The 8,357-nt window shown below is 36.5% G+C and overlaps 1 non-coding gene across 1 annotated transcript; it reads left to right on the plus strand.

Moving 5' to 3' along the window:
• The first annotated feature begins 2,215 nt into the window (after positions 1-2,215).
• On the plus strand, positions 2,216-2,323 carry LOC124886201. Its single transcript, XR_007043287.1, has one exon. It is a non-coding gene; the product is annotated as a small nucleolar RNA R71 (small nucleolar RNA).
• The last annotated feature ends 6,034 nt before the right edge of the window (positions 2,324-8,357 follow it).

Raw genomic sequence — 8,357 nt, forward strand, 5'->3', positions numbered from 1 at the left:
TGGGTAGACAATACCACCCAAACTCAGCCATTTGCTATCGGAAATTGGGTAGACAATACCATTATCTAACCACTTGATCACTTTTTTTACCACCTCTTTTATTACAGGGTTCAACCTTCTTTGGTGTTGTACTCTAGGTCTATAACCCTCTTTTATGTAGATTTTGTGCATGTAAAATACTGGATTGATTCCTATAATAACGGACATCTGCTAACTAATTTCCTTTCTCTTCTTCTTTCGAACTGCTATAGCTTCCTTCACCTGTACATCTGATAATCCTGGAGATATAATAACAGGAAAAGTATCTTGATGACCAAGAAAAATGTATTACAAGTGAGAAGAGAGAACCTTAAGCTCCAAGTCAGGAGCTTCTTCGACTGAAGGCTTAGGTGATGGACCAATTGGCCTATTTAAAGGCTCAAGAGGCACTTTCTTCATCTCAACCACTGCCAAATTCATAACTTAGACCAATTCCAATGCTTCTACATCTCCATACAGATCATGACTCATCAATGATTGCTTTAATGGATCATCTAACAACAACAAATGCCAATCTGAAGCAAGATCAATCACCAATATAGAATACAACTCCTCATATATGGCTGGCAGTTTTAACGCTTTATACACATCAAAAAATTCTACTTTATCGTGTGCTCACACTGTCATTTTTCTATCTGCTACATCAATGAGTGACTATTCTGTTGATCAAAAGGGTCATCCCAAAATAAATGGAACAATAGAATCAACCTCAAAGTCAAGAATTACAAAATCCATCGGAAAGATTAAATATCCTACTTCCACTAACACATCTTCAATAATACCATCCAACCTCGCAAGTGACCTATCTGCCAACTGCAAAACAATAGTCATGGGTTTGGGACTCCTAAGACCCATTTTCCAGTACCATGATGTGGGCATAAGATTTATGCTAGCTCCCAAGTCACAGAATCCATGTGCATAAATAGTCCGTCCAATAGTAATCTGCAAGGTGAAACTACCTGGATCCTTAAGCTTTGTGGGCAATTTATTTTAAATCTTGGATGTGCACTCTTGAGTAAGTGCAACTATAGCGTATTTGGTCAACCGGTTGTTATTTGCAACAATATCCTTCAAGTATTTCAAATATTTTGGCACACTCTACAGAACGTGGACAAGAGAAAGGTTTGCTTGAACCTGCTTTAGAAAATCTAGGAACTTCTTATAAATTTCTTTCTCCTGATGCTTCCTTGCCCTTTGAGAAAAGGGCATATGAAGAGTCTTCTTGTCTACACAAATTTCCTCACTTGAAGCTTTTTTCGTGACTTTTTCTCTACATTATCTTTAAAACTGTCATCAATGACTGTGGGGTTTGGCTGCTCCTAACCCGTCTCCTTAGTTTGTAGCCCACTCCTAGTTGTTACCACATTCACCTGCTTAGGATTGGCCTCTGTATCACTAAGTAATGCTCTTTGTGGCCTTAAATTCTACGATCCTACCATTTGACCCAACTGCAACTCTAGATTTCTTGTAAGCAATTATTTACTTTAACTCACCTACAAACTATGCCTTTTTAGTCATTATATCTGCTGTAAACTGTGTTTGTTGAGCCATAAACTGCTTAATTAATTCCTCCATATTTCTAGTTTGAGTGGAAGCCTGATTATTCTGAGTCGGCTGTGGATTTTGTTGCACTGGTCCCTTGTACTGATTTGCATTTTGTGCCTGATTTCCACCCCATGAGAAATTAGGGTGTTTTCTCCAATTGGGATTATACGTGTTGCCAAAATTCTGTTGACCTTGATGATTTGCATTCCCCACATAGTTAACTGAATCTAGATTAATAAAACATACATCTATTGTGTGCTCACCACTTTCGCAAACTTTACACTAAGAATTTACCTGTTGGATTGTATTTGTTGCGGCTGTTTGTTGCGGCTGTTGTTTGTGTCACACCCAACTTTAGGCTGTTCAGCTGAGTAGTCATATTATTTTGATTGCTGCAATCTATGCTTATAATGCAGTGAACTGATCTACCTCCAGTACCCCTATAACCTTCTTGGGAGCACTCTTTGATTCTGCATGCCAATCAGGATTCCCTTGTGAAATTCGATTCAATAATGTATACAAGTCTTCATAAGTTTTCTTCAAATCTTGGCCTCCTACTGCTGAAACCAAGAGAATCTTTGTATTAGACTCAAGGCCTTCTATAAATATGTGCACCAAGACATCATTCGATTGATGGTGATGAGGACAATTTTTTGAGCATGCCTTTAAATCTCTCTCAAGCTTGGTAGAGATTTTCTCCATATTTTTTTCTGAAACTCAAGATCTCACTCCTCAAACGCGCAGTATTCTGTGATGGGAAGAATCTAATAAGGAACTTTCAAGCGCAATCTTCCCATGAAGTGATGGAGAGTGGTGGAGCATATAACCATCTCTTTGCTTCCAACATTAGAGAGAAAGAGAAGAGTGTCAATCTGACATAATCAACATTCACCCCTTCAAGAATGTATGTATCACTTATTTCCAGAAAAGTCTGTATGTGCTGCTACGGGTTTTTATGTGAAGGACCTGTGTATTGCCCTACTGAATTCAACAGTTGTACCATATTCTACTTCAGTTCAAATCGACCTCCTAGCTCAGGCTTCCAAATGCTATTAGTCATATGGTTCGTGAGTAAGATTGTCACCTCATGAATAGGTCTTGCGACTGGTTGAACAGGAACAGCTGGAATAACCGGAGCTAGAACATTTCCAGCATTTGGATTAACTGGAGCATGGGGGTTAAGAACATTCGAATCTCGTATTTCAGCCATCTGATCCTGTTGAATGAAATGTTAAGCTCTTCGCCTTTGATGAAAAATCAATTTCGATTCTGCAAAAGGCTCTACCAACTCTTTATCTCTAGCCAATCCAGTATTTAGCTAGACCTGTAAAAATTCAGTCGCTAAGATCTAGTTTTTAACACTTAAACTTATTATCAAAAACCAAAAATTAAGAAATTTACTAATTATACTAGTCCCCGGCAACGGTGCCAAAAACTTATTGCGTCTCTATGCACACGCAAATGTACGTGATCGTACAAGTAGTATAAAGACTTAGACAGTCAGATATCGTTCCCACGAGGACTAAGCAACTAGAAATTTAACCAACTTTTAGTTTTAGACAACTAGGTATTAAGTGTTATAGAGTATCAAGATGTTTGAAAATTTGTGAATAAAAATGTAAATTAGTAAAGAAGAAAGAACAAGTTGTGACTAAAGCAAAGTAAGTAATGGTTGCAATCGATAATGATGAGGATTCCAGGGTTGAGGCATTTCAAAAGGTCATACAAATATCCATTCTTATCATAGTTTAATTGGTTATAGGGTTGTTGATTCGCAAGGTTTATACCACGATCTGGGTCTCCCGACCTCAAATCTTCTATCTATTGAATTTTGTAGCTACAACTCCCGCATAGATACAATAATTCTTCTAGATTCATAAAGTTATCTTCTTGCAATTGAACCAAGCAAGGCTTCTAGGTATATCCCTATCCTAGATGCTTATTCAAACCTCTTATTTTATAAAAGGATAAGAACCTTACTCCTTAATTTCTTTGTTTTATCCTACGATTCTCCTCCCAGATGCATATAGAAATATAAATATATTCTAATGGTGGTCACTCATCAAAATAGTAAGCTCAAAAAATTAAGAACAATCCAGATAATAATCCAAAAAGAAACTACGAATAAGAATATCAAAGAGTAATCATGTTATTGACCTCGACCTCAGAACAAGGGTGTTTAGCCACTTATGTTTGAATTCAACATCCAAAATAAGTAATTAATCATACCCAAAATAATTTTTGAAGTAAAGAAGTTCAAAAGAAATATTAAGAATCCTAAAAGAGAGAATTTTATGCTTTTCTGCCGTTGTTGTGCTTACCAAAGTCCTTGCAATTATGCTTACGTGTTCCTTTTATACTTAGTAAAATTTCACCAGATATGCACTCTTGATGCAATGCATCACAAATCGCATTGAGCTAACCAACGCATCGCGTCAACATCGCGATGTCACACTGGAATTCTTCTTTGAAAATCAGGTTAAGTCCATTTTTTCACCACACAACGCGATGCCTTGACATCGCGTTGTGTCACTGGAAGTTGCTCCTTAATATTCAGCTAAGTTTCAAGACTTGAAGTATCGACACGACACATTCATATTGCATCGATGCACTGAAGTAGCACATGGAATTTCTGCTGAGTCACAAAAATCATGCATCGACGCGATGCATTGACATCACATCGATGCATTGGAAATTGTTCTTCAAAATTTAGCTAAGGCACAATATATTACCAGTTGATGTGACGCATTGAGATCGCGTCGTGTCACTGGTATTTTTCTCCAGTTTTTTTCCTTCATCTCGTAAATCCTCAGCTCCTTTCTTTTCTCTTTTCTCTAGTGTATCTCCATATGTTTTTGCCTTTGATTCACATGGTCCTTTGCCTCATCATGATATGCATCCCATTTTATTCCAAATCCATGAGAAATAAATTCTGTTTCTCTAATCACATCGGTTAACCACAAAACACAATTTAATTAGTAACTCAATATGTTTAGCATACTTTTTATTCTCGAAACAAGTCTAAATATGGATAAATAGCGGTGTTTGGACATATAAATACACCCAAGATCACAAACCTATCAAGGAAACCTTTGGCCAATGTCCTCCAACTAGTCCATCTTTTCAATTCTTGAGACATGAACCAATATAAGGATTCGCCGCTTAAGTTTCAGCTGAATAAGCACATCAATAATGCTTCATTTTCCTACCCCCACCATTTGATCACAATACCTTCTCAGATGGGCCATTGGATTTCAAGTATTGTCAAACACTTCAAATTTAGGGACCTTGTATCCTTCTTGTAGATCTACTCCAGGGTGAACATATAGATCATCGTAACCCAAACTATCATTACCCCTCGTCCTATGAAATTCCCTGATCCTCATAATCTCTTCATTCATGGCAAGCAACTACATTTCATGTTTGGTCCCCCACTTTTTTTCCTTTTCCTCGTAATGTTTTACCTCATGATTGGGAAAGAAATTGTAGATTTGATGAGATATGATGACATGAGAAGGATTTGGAAAGGTAGCTTGATTTTAAGGATGAAAGGAGGTTGGGTGGTAGGTGGGGAGGACGTTTTGGAAATTAGAAAAGTTTTGTGGAACTTGAGAGTAGTTTGGTGGGATCAGAGAGATATTTTGCAGATTTGGAAATGAATTTGTGGATTCAGAGATGGATTTTGTAAATTTGGGAGCGAATTTTATGGATTTGGGAGCGGGTTTTGTGGATTTGGAGATGGATTTTGTGGATTTGGAGTGGGTTTTTTGGATTTGGAGATGGATTTTGTGGGGTTAGAGATGGATTTTGTAGATGGTAAGCATTTGGATTATTTTCTCAATTAGTGTTTTGGACAAGCTGAGAAGCGGAGATGGATGATATATAGTTTGGATGGTCCCTGAGAATAGGCGTGCTAAGGGGAGGGATTTACAGTGGAATTCCATGTCCTCCTGGAGCGAGGGGGTTGACATAGATAGCCAAATTAGCCAAATCTCAAGTACAATTCATCTCCTCCTGAAGCATATCTAATTTTCTTGTGAGTTCAGCAATCATCTCGCTTTGTTCCGCTATTACATTGTCCCTGATGTCAACACATTTTCTTCATCACTTCCAGACATGTTTGAATGATGATTAGGGTATGGAATCTTATGCGCTTTTGATCGAGTGAAGTAAGGATATTCTACCAGCTTATTTAAACACGGAGTAATTTTTTATTATCTGTAAAGTAAAATAACTCAAAGGTAGATGTGTTAGTTTCCATATGTGATAAGTAATGCAAGATACTTGATAAGAAGTAAACACATAGAGTTGTTTTGTGTCATAGCCAAACTGATCCATGGGAGCATAGTGGATAAATTTTTCTTTGACTCAAACAAACACACATAAACACATAAGGCAGTTATATCACATAAATATTATAATAACGCGTATCCTAACTGGGGTGACCCTTTTGAGCCAAGGGTTTAGGCCTGGCGAATTTTGAAGAAAATATACGCCTTTTTAAAGGCAACTCATTATCCCCCAAAACCTTCATAGGTATACATAAATGGCATAAATGCCTACAAAAGTTGCACAAAAGGGATACCGTCTTTAGGGAAGGGGAAAATAACATGAGAAAAAGAAAATATCCCGCGCAGGGATAGGAAATACTAGTTCCTGAATGCTCTCCTATCGGCCTTCTCCCTCTTAGCTTTGTCCACTTCTTGTCTTTGGCAACATCTATTGATGACCAAGCGATTTTTGTATAACTTTGCTCTAAATCATTAGTCTACAAAATCATGCAACCGTTCAAATCAATCAACATCTTGTCTGGCTCGCTATGATTAAAGCATCATTACACGAAAGTAAGCAAAGTAAGCCCTCTCCCAACCCCAAAGGATAATGGATTGGATCAAATAAATATATATTTCTTCAACACATAAATATGATTCATCGGTAATTGACTCGAGGTCAATAGATGCAAGGAACGTTTTCTAATGGGCCTAATACCCCCTCGGGTATTGGTCGTCCTAGGCTTATGCCTAAAAGAGAGTTTTGGTTTAGCTCTATCTTAAGTGTCTAGAGTGGGTTTGGAAACAGGTTCCCAAGTGGACAGCTTGAGTTTGGAAACTCGAACAGCCTTGACCGCCTAACGTGCCAGTAAACTGTCGTGTTTCCAATATTATATTTGGAATTGAACAACAAGGGTCGGGACATCCACGAAATCCCAAAACAATATAATAATCAATGCAGGAACATGCCATGAAATGCAATAATTAAATTCCAAAAGAATCGAAACACATAAACACGTAAAACAGTTAGTCGAAAAAAGACATCAAATATTTGGTTAGAACCTAGTGAAATATTCCCAGTGGAGTTGCCATTTTTGTTTTACAGAAATTTTAACTTTCAAGAGATTCGCCACTTAATTTTGAAAAAGACTTAATAAACCTTTATAACGTTGCTTTAAACAGTCCAAAATAGAAAAAATCATTTAAAATTAGAAAATTCTGTGTAAGCGGTTCCAATTAACGTTTTAGGAAGTGTTAAAGCACCTAAAACATCCGCTAACTTGAGGTTATTCGAACTGTTTGAAAACTATCTTTTGACTAACTTCAAAAAGATTGATTTGTTGAAAAGTGGCTGATTTTAGGAAAACAAGTTGTGTAAAAGTAAGTTTCGAGGCCCAAATGAATGTATAAATAAATAAATAAAATAAATAAAAACAACCATAAGTAAATAAAATAACAAATGAGACTTTTGAGTCTCTTAGCCGCTTCAAATGTGGGACTTTAACCCCTCGTCTTCTTTGATCTCCTCTTATCCATGCACTATGAGAATGTCTCCTTAGGGCCTTCGAAATTGACTCAGGGAGATGGGCGTCAATGGCTCACCTCGACAATGCAACTATGGGAAAGATTCCGCTTGAACTCGAAGGCGGGTTCATGCGAAGAAAAGATACATGAATTAATATACGTTCGCAAGAATTCTAATTCACATAACACATATAGACATATGAACTATGAAAGCACCTAAATACATAAATTCTAGGATTATAAGATTACAACACTTGCGGGCTCATAGTTAATGATTAAATCAATTATAACACTCCACAAATGAACTCACACTTCATAAACCCAAATTATTTGCACATGAATGTATGCTTTGGTCATTTCTAAACAAATGAGTACAAAACACATAGTATCCAAACTAATGCACCATAATTAGGATGAACAATGAAAAAAAATAATATACAAAACTTAAGATATATAGAGACTAATTTATTATGCTCAAATATATGAACTCTGACTTGATAGATACTTACAGTCATACAGTAAACAAACTATGAATACATTCGATGCTTTATTCTTAACAATGTGAATCATTCAGCATATCAATAACTCAGTTGTCACTTACAATAAGATGAACTAGAACTCTCAAATATGCAAACATACCACCTATGATCGATTAAGGCATACGAATAATTAAACTTAAAATTCTAGTCACATGGGCTTTGTAAATACATACTGTAAAAGGAAAAAATAATTACAACAGTCATGATAGAAAATAAGCAAGTCATGACATCTAATCATATTCAAATGAACAACCTTCAATATGCAGGTACAAAACATGTTAGTGTATAATTCTATTAACTTGAATGATGCAATTAAATGGAGTAAACTTCGTACACTAAAAAAGGGGGTCAAATGCCGGAATCTGTAGACGATGCTAGTTCAGGACTAGGGAAGTATAAAGAAATGCAAATCACTGAAGCATTTTCTCAACCAGAATAA

The sequence above is a fragment of the Capsicum annuum genome, chromosome 7, assembly GCF_002878395.1.
Source record: "Capsicum annuum cultivar UCD-10X-F1 chromosome 7, UCD10Xv1.1, whole genome shotgun sequence".
Lineage (NCBI taxonomy): Eukaryota > Viridiplantae > Streptophyta > Magnoliopsida > Solanales > Solanaceae > Capsicum > Capsicum annuum.